The sequence below is a fragment of the Fragaria vesca genome, linkage group LG3 (genome assembly GCF_000184155.1).
Source record: "Fragaria vesca subsp. vesca linkage group LG3, FraVesHawaii_1.0, whole genome shotgun sequence".
Classification (NCBI taxonomy): Eukaryota; Viridiplantae; Streptophyta; class Magnoliopsida; order Rosales; family Rosaceae; genus Fragaria; species Fragaria vesca.
The window spans coordinates 15,156,997-15,166,718 of NC_020493.1; the positions used below are offsets into that span (position 1 = coordinate 15,156,997).

General features: G+C 38.4%; 1 pseudogene; it reads right to left on the reverse strand.

Annotated features, from left to right (window-relative positions):
- Positions 1-235: 235 nt before the first annotated feature.
- Positions 236-5,253, reverse strand: LOC101307874 (annotated as a pseudogene).
- Positions 5,254-9,722: the final 4,469 nt, after the last annotated feature.

A 9,722-nucleotide genomic window follows, 5' to 3' on the forward strand; every position in this document is an offset into this window, starting at 1 on the left:
GAAAAGTAAAAGAGAAGAATGATGGAAAACAAATCTGCGTTGACGGCTCCTCCACATCTTCAGTTGAGTTGGGTTGCCTCCCAATTAGCGCCTCGTTTAACGTCCATGAGCTAAACGATTGTACCACACATCAGTTCTGTGTGAATGGTGCCTCTTGGAGGGGTACTTCCTCCACATTGTATTCCTGGAACGCCTCATAATATGGCTTCAACCGATGTCCATTCACCTTGAATTTTTATCCAGTCTTTTCACTCTTAATCTGCACAGCACCATGTGGGAATACATAAGTAACTATGAAAGACCAATCCATCTAGAACGTAACTTACCGGGAAAAAGTTTAAGTCTAGAATGAAACAACTACACTTTTTGGCCAACAACAAAATATTTGCCACGGATCATTTTATCATGGTAAGCTTTAGTCATTTCTTTGTAGATCCATGCATTGTCATAGGCATCATTTCTGATCTCTTCAAGTTCATTCAATTGGAGCTTCCTGTGCAGGCCTGCATCATCAAGGTTTATGTTAAAAGTCTTTATTGCCCACCATGCTCTATGTTCAAGCTCCACTGGAAGGTGACATGCCTTCCCATAGATCAGCCGAAATGGAGATGTTCCAATAGGGGTCTTGTAAGCTGTGCGGTACCCCCATAATGCATCATTTAGCTTTTGGCTCCAATCCTTCCATGTTGGGCCCACTGTCTTCTCCAAAATTCTCTTAATCTCACGGTTAGAGATCTCTGCTTGTCCACTCATCTGAGGATGGTAAGGTGTAAAAACCTTGTGTGTCACATTGTACTTCTTCAACAGAGCCTCAATTGATTTGTTGCAGAAATGTGATCCTCTATCGCTTATGATAACGCGCGGCATTCTAAACCTGCAAAAGATGTGAGAGCAAAGAAATCTGCAACAACTTTGGAATCATTAGTTTTGGTGGCTATTGCTTCCACCCATTTTGATACATAATCAACTGCCACAACAATATACAAATATCCATTGGATGAAGCAAAAGGTCCCACAAAATCAGTACCCCACACATCAAAAATTTCCACAGTTATAATATGGTGTAAAGGCATTTGATCTTTTGGGTCCTAGGTTTCCTAATCTCTGACACCTATCACAAGTCTTGCAAAACAAGTAGGCATCTTTAAAAATTGTAGGCCAAAAGAAACTTGCATCCAACACTTTAAGAGCAGTTCTTAGACATCCAAAATGACTTCCACATACTTCAGAATGGCAAAAGGCAAGAATAGATTGATGTTCATTTTCAGGCACACACCTCCTAATTATTTGATCTTGACAGTGTTTCCACAAATAAAGGTCATCCCAAATGTAATGCCTAGCTAATTTCTTAAGTTTTTCTTTTTGAGAACGAGGTAAAGTGTCCGGAAAAGTCTTAGTCACAAGATAGTTCACAATATCAACATACCATGGTTCACTTACCTCGATTCTGAAGAGTTGTTCATCTGGAAATGTCTCACACAAGGGCAAGGCGTCCTCTTCGCGTACTAATCTGCTCAAGTGGTCAGCAACCACGTTGTCACTCCCCTTCTTGTCTTTAATCTCAATATCAAATTCTTGGAGTAACAACATCCATCGTATCAGCCTTGGCTTCGCCTCTTTCTTTGTAAACAAATACCTCAATGATGCATGATTAGTATAAACAGTTACTTTAGATTGAAGCAAATAAGAACGGAATTTATCTAAAGCTACAACAGCAAGAAGCTCTTTTTTAGTGGTAGAGTAGTTAAATTATGCATCATTGAGCGTTCTTGAGGCATAGTAAATGGCATAGGGCTTCTTATCCTTCCGCTGCCCTAGCACAGCTCCAACAGCATAATCGGATGCATCACACATCAACTCAAAGGGTTTGTCCCAGTTTGGGGGTAGCATCACCGGTGCTGTTGTCAACAATTCCTTCAACTTCTCAAATGCCTTCTTGCATTCGTCATCAAAATCAAAGGCTACCTCCTTTTGAAGGAGGCGAGTTAGGGGTTTGGCTATCTTGGAAAATTCCTTAATAAACCTACGATAAAAACCTGCATAGCTAAGAAACGAACGTATCTCCCTCACAGTAGTGGGGTATGGTAAGTAACGAATAAGATCAATCTTGGCCTTATCAACTTCAATTCCTCTAGCAGATATGATATGTTCCAAAAAAATTCCTTGTGTCACCATGAAATGACATTTTTCCCAATTCAGAACCAGATTGGTTTCAACACACCTTTTTTAAATGAGTTCTAAATTTCTCAAACATGAATCAAAGTCTTTACCAAAGACACTAAAGTCATTCATAAAGACCTCAATTATATTTTCGATATAATCAGAGAAAATAGACATTATGCATCTTTGAAATGTACCTGGTGCATTGCACAAACCAAAAGGCATACGCCTGTAGGCAAAAGTGCCAAAGGGACATGTGAATGTAGTTTTTTCTTGATCTTCTTGGGCTATGCAAATCTGGTTATAGCCACTATATCCATCCAAGAAGCAATAAAACTCATGACCAGCTAACATTTCAAGCATTTGATCAATGAATGGTAGGGGGAAGTGGTCCTTCCTTGTGGTGGCATTGAGCTTTCTATAGTCAATGCAGACTCTATGTCCAGTCATAACTCATTGGGGCACTAGCTCATTCTTAGCATTTTTCACAACTGTCACTCCAGATATCTTTGGAACAACTTGAACAGGAGAGACCCACTTACTATCGGATATGGGGTAGATCACTCCACAATCCAGCAATTTGATGACTTCGTCTTGAACCACCTTCATCATTGGTTGGTGTAGACGTCTTTGGGCCTCTCTGGTGGGTTTTGCTCCATCTTCCAGTAGAATTCGATGGATACATGTGGTTGGGCTTATTCCCTTGATGTCTGCCCATCCGATAGCAGTTTTGTATTTCTTTAATACTTCCACCAATCTCTTTTCTTGTTCCTTGTCTAGCTTGGAGGACACAATTGCTGGCAAAGACTCATCTTCTCCCCAAGTATACATACTTCAAATGAATAGGTAGTACTTTCAATTCCAACTTGGGTGCCTGTTCCACAGATGGTAATAACTTGTTAGTGGAAATGGGAAGAGACAATAGAGGATCAAACCTAATTGGTAGGCTTTCAAGAGCGGCGACGTTTTCAAGCACAGCGTCATCCCATATTTCCTCTAATTCTGCTGTCGACACAAGGGTACCATCAGCATTGTATCCCACTCCTTGAGAAATTGTGTATTCCAATTTATCGTCGATCATTGAATTTAGGAAATTTTGCGCAAGAGAGTCAACGATATCAATAAAATAGCATGGTTTAAGCTCAGATAAGGGATACCTCATGGCTTCAAAAATGTTGAATCCAATAACTTCTCCATCAAACTCTATTGTCAATGTGCCAGCATGCACATCAATCTTTGTTCTTGCAGTTCTCATGAAAGGACGCCCTAAAAGTATAGGAGTTGAATTGGAGGGTGAGTCTTCCATATCAATGATGTAGAAATCTGCAGGGAAAATCAAGTGATTAACTTGCACAAGAACGTCCTCTACATATCCCTTAGGATACTTGTTAGACCTATTTGCCAATTGAATTATGACATTGTCTTTCTTAAGTTCACCTAAGTCCATAGATGCATATAAGCTATATGGCATAATGTTAATGGATGCACCTAGATCAAGCATGACACTGTCAAAAGTAATATCACCAATTACACAAGGGATAGAAAAACTCTCTGGATCCTTTAGCTTGGGTGGTAACTTTCGTTGGCGAACTGCATAAACAGTCTCACTCATTTTCACAACTTCTTTCTCACGTGTTTGCCTCCTTGTGGTGCACAACTCCTTCACAAATTTTGCATATTTGGGAACTTGAGTAATACAATCAATCAAGGGCATGTTCACCTGCACTTTCTTAAAAATTTCCAAGATGGCTTGATCAGATTCTTCTTTTTTTGATTTTTGAAACCTACTTGGAAATGGCACACGCGCATAGGAAGGATTAGTAATAACTGAACTTTGAAAGTTAGAATCATTACCTTTTTGTGGTTCAGTTGGTTGGGGTAGTTTGCTTCAACTTTGGAAATGGCAAGATCTGCCTCCAAATCATTCTTGGAAATTCCAACTTCATCCTCCTCTTCTTAGGCAACTTGAGCCTTCTTGTGGACTTTCTTTGGTACCTCATTGAACACACGTCCACTCCCTGTTGCCACTATTTTTGCGGACTCAAAATTTGAGTTTGGATTTGGAACGGTGCTTGTTGGAAGCTTTCCACTTTCAGAAAATTTTCCCATGAAATCCACTATTTTCCCCACTTGGTTCTTGAGCTCAGCTATATCCTTCGTATTATTAGTTTGACCCTGCACAAGAGCTTGAGTAGAATTTGTTAAATTTTGCTGCCCTTGAAAAAGGGCTTCAGGCATCTTATCATATGAAGGAGTAGCATTATTAGAATTAGAAGTAGAAGCAAAGTTTTGAGGAACCTGGGGCTTCTGAAAGAAGCCTTGTGGACGTGGAAATGGGCCTCTAGAATATTGGGGTGGGTTCTGGACATTCTCCGTATTGTTCCATCAGAAATTTGGATGATCCCTTAGTCTAGAATTGTAGGTGTTGGAAAAAGGATTGTACCTTTGCTGTCCAATAGCATTGAGAGTCTCCCATCCACCTTTTTCAGACAATTGAGGGCACTGATCAGTTGGATGCCCTTGATTTGAGCACACACCACAAGCTTTCACCTCTTGATTTTTACCGAGCACAAGATGAGCTAATAATGCATCAATCTTACTTTCAAGAGTGGTGCTCGATTTTACCTCATTCACCTTCCGAGAAGATGCCAATGCACTAGCATATTGCTGGTCATTTAGGGCACGATTGTCTAACAATGCCCATGCTTCTCGAGGTGTTTTGTCAAGGAAGGACCCCCCAGATGCGGCGTTCAGCAGCTGACGCTCCAAAGATGAAAGTTCTTCATAGAAGTATTGCAGAAGGTTGTTCTCCTTAAATCTGTGGGAGGGGCATGCTGCAACAAGGGCCTTGAACCGCTCATAATATGCACAAAATGTTTCCTCGGGTCCTTGTTGAATGCTGGTGATCTGTTTTCTCATCACCGTGATCTTTGACGCTGGAAAGCACTTGGTCAGGAATTCACTCATCATCTTTTCCCATGAGTCAATATGTCCAGCAGGTAGATCAATAAGCCATGACTTGGCCCGGTCCTCTAGTGAGAATGGAAATGCCTTCAACTTCAGAATGTTAATATATGCATTTCTAGGGCACATGCTCACACACACAAACTGAAAAGCCTTCAGATGCTTGTTGGGGTCCTCATTGCTAAGCCCATGGAATTTTGGGATTTGATGTAGAAATCCACTTTTCAACTCAAATTCTCTTTCCTTAGTGAGTGCCGGCTCAGGATAAGTGATACATGAAGGTGCATTGCCTCCGGCTCATGGTACAACCGAATCAGATAATTGTCTAATAGTCTGCTGTTCCAGTTGTGGAATGTCTTCCTCAGGATCTGAAGGTTGTGATGAGACTATAGACCTTGTTTGTACTTCTTCCTCTTCTTCCGACTTTGTGCCACTTTGAAGATCAAGAATCTGGGAAGATTCTCCTCCTTGTTTAATGCGCTCTAATTGTCCCTTCAAATTAGTTAAAAACTTGTTGGTTAATCCAAAAATACGAATTCCCTCATCAGACATTCATAACCCTACAGAAACGAAAGAACAAAATAAGAAACAAAAATAAAAAATTAAACATAAACAAAGTAACTAAAATTTAGAATGAGCTCAAACACACAAGGCCTTAGAAATGAGTTAACACTTTACATTTTACAAAAGTTCTAAATTACAACAATCTGTTAAATAGTTATAAGTTGTATTAATTTTCAAGCTCAAATCTTAAATGGTAAACCATTGGTAAATAGGTATGAATGTCTTGATACAAATGTTTCCATGGTTTCAGAAGACTTAGATGGCTAAGCCGAAGTGAAACGAGCTGGTAGGACTTTGTTTGTAATAGGATACGGAGGTCGAAACCCCTATCATGCTTATGCACAGTCTGTAACCATTTGAAGTCCAATTTTGGTCCCAGGCGCTTACTCAGGCCTAGATACCACCTAAAATGTCCCTTACTTAGCTAAGAAACACATGTATGGTTGGCAGTCGTACAAGAGTTAATAAGGTTCGCCCTCAACTCCAAAAGACCTTTGATAAGGTACTAATGAAGGGTTTAAGACCCTATTAACTAAAGTAACCTCTAATGGTTTACAAAACAAGATAAGTACCTGAAAATAAATAAAACAATCAACAATTAGTCAGATTTGTTAAAGTAGTATAAATATTTACAAATAAAAGTAACCGAAAAACCGTTAGAGAATTATCAAGTCCCTAGCAACGGCGCCAAAAATTGACGTGCTCATTTCCGGGCGCTCAATTAAAAAACTTTTTTTTAATCAGAATGTAGTATTGGTAAATAGGGTTCGATCAATCCGGGGACTTAAAAGGCACTCATGCAGTCACGGTTACACTAAAGAGTCAGTAACTATAAGTATTTACACACATTCATTTACAAATATACATATGGTACAAGGTAACGAGGGGGGGGGGGGTTTGAAGGTTTGTTCTATGTTCCTAAAAACAGAAAATAAAATATGTACATGTGATCAATTCATTCAACATCGCAAAAAGAGATAAATTCGAATTCCACCACACATCAAGATCACGTTTCATTCCAACAATCCGATTATCATGCAAGTTCTTAACAAGAGAAACAATCTCAGAACACACGCCTGAAGAGGACATGCATTCCTTTAATTCTACTTACTTTATCACCAAAGCACAGTGAAGTCTAAAACTTAGATTTTATTTCATGTAAATTGATGCATTCAATACTAAAGAGTGCTTGTCCACAATAAACATGAATCATTAAGAATTAAAGAATTGAGATTGAACAACAACGCACAACCGAGAAGTCGTAACATGCATTTGCTGTAGTTTACATTTTCAACTATTATTACATAGTTTCCACCACTAAGAGAAACATACTTACTTGAAGAAGCTTAGCATGAATCATGGCAATAGCTAGCATGCATTCTAACTCTTTAATTTAAACAAAAACGCAAACTTTCAATCATTAAAACTCACAAGATCGGATCGCCAGAAAATCATTAACGAAACATCAATATGTTTTATAAATTCTGAATCTATTGAATACAAGAACAAGCAAAACATGCTACCAAATCCTAAGTTTAGCATACGAAACATACCTATAAATTTGTAAAGAAAATCAAAACAAAGTATAGGTAATGTTTACACTTTATCAAATCTCCAAAGAAGCTTGTTGACATCAAAAGGATGCTTGACTTCAACGCTTCAAATCTCTAACGTTGCTGCCTTCATGGAGAAGTCCTTCAAGGCTTAACAAAAGAGGAAGAAGCTTGATAAAGGAAAGGGAGAGGCTGCTGCTCTCTTATCCCTCTGGTTTTTAATGTGAATGAATGATGCCTGAAAAGTACCCAAGGCTGTCTTTATATAGAGGAAATCTTGGTGGGACTTCTCTTCAAAAATGATGTGGGACTAGGTGAAATGTTTGACTTTTCTCCTCCCTTTTTAGACTTTAAATCCAAATTTACTTCTTCTTTCTTACTGATGTGAGACTAGGAGAAATGTTTGATTTTTCTCCTTCATTTTTGAACTTGGGCCTTCTTTTGGGCTTTCTGTATTTTTATCTCATATCCTTGTACTATTTGGGTTTTTTTCTCAATTAAGCTCTTTGTCCCTCTACAATCACAAAACATGTCAGAAATGGTATTATTAAGGAAATAACATGGTCAAATAGGGTAAGAAACACATTAAAAACATAGCACTTTGTGCTCATATCAGTCCATAGGCCCGGCACCACATGAGCCCCTTTTGGCCCGGCACAGCCTAAGCACGCAGGTCGGCCTGTTAGAAACACGATAGTTGTTTTATTTTTATAAAAATTAAAAATTAAAAAAAATTAATCATGAGATTTGAAATTTGAACATTTGATCCAATTCCACCTATGTTTATGTCATTAATATTTTTTCTAACCAAACATAACATGTAATAAAGATTAATCAATGTCACAATAATATAACAAGATCATGTAAAATGTTGTAGTATATTTCTTCTTACATATTTAATTCTTTGGTTAAACAAAATTAATTTTTTACTACTCAAATTAAAAAAATCAAAATCAAAATCGTGTCTTATAATGGGATGGCACGAGCAAAGCCCATCACGATATGGGCTCGGGCTATGGGCTGGGCCGAGCTTAATATTTAAGCCAATGGGCCAGCACGAGCCCGACACGATAATAAACGGGAAGGCACGAAGCACGATTAGACACGTATAAACCGGACCGGGTCGGGCCGACCCATTTTCCACCTCTAGTTCCTATGCGTCATTCTTGATTTTCATAGAGAAAAAGTCTTCCATTCACTCTCTTTCTCTCTTAATTTCTTTATCTTCTCTCAAATTAATAATTTCATATACCCATTGCATCGATTATGGAAAAGATCTGTTGCCAATTGATGATTGATGTTCATTGATGTTCTGCAAGACCATAACGTACCCAATTTAATATACAATTTGCTCTCTATAAATTGCTCACAATCCTCCGAAGTTTTCCATCCTCTCTCTATTTCGCATATCCTCTCTCATAATCCAATTTTTCAAGACTGGACAGACGTTTGCTCTGAATTTCAAATCTTCGAATTCTTCTTTTTCGATCTTGCCATTCTGGATGTTTCGATCTTGCCATTCTGGATGTTGAACAAGGTTACTTCGAATCTTCTCTTTTTTTTTCTTTCAAAAATTAAGGATGCAAAATGTATAAGATTGATGTATGAAAATTGATATATGGAACCACAAAAAATTGGTATTTGTTGAATGAAAAAATTGGTATTTGTTGAATAAAAAATTGGAATTTTTTAATAAAAAAATTATATAAAGGGCACATTTCTTTTTTTCGCATTGGGCCTTGATTTCTTCTGACAGGACCCGACCCGAATTTCATCCTGAAACCCGAGAAGATCCTGTGGGGACCACCTCTAAAGGTAATTTTACCGAAAATTCGACAAAATTTCCCCTAAAAGTGGACTACCCTGACCTGCAGGGAAAAAGTCTTAAAAATATTTTTATATTAACAATCTATATTCCTAACACCTGGAGTCATCCGCTCCCCAAAACAACACAACCCCCATACATCTAATTTATAATTCATAAATTTTACCATGTACATAACAGATTAATAAGATCCACTCAATGTTGTTAGCTTTTCATATCCACAACCACCCACCCAATATATAAACGACAGGGATCAAAATATTATATTCACATCACAGGTAACTCATAAACCACTCTTAACATATACATATATGATTATAAAACACCGCATTTATATTGAAATTAACTCGTTGTATAATCCTCTAAACTATTCGCATTACATCCCTATACGACCACAACGACACTCCTAAATTCCACACTACATCTCAACAACTCCTACAAACACATGAGCATATCATCAACTCCACCACACTCAGAAGACCACACCGACATTTCTATACGCACACACCAGTACATCCCCTCTTTTCTGGTGCCACCAGTACATCCCCTCTCTTCTAGTGTCTAACTCTTAGGGCCCACTAGTACATCCCCTCCCTACTAATGGCCCGACACATCTATATAGCAACCAGTACATCCTCTCTCTTCTGGTGGTACAA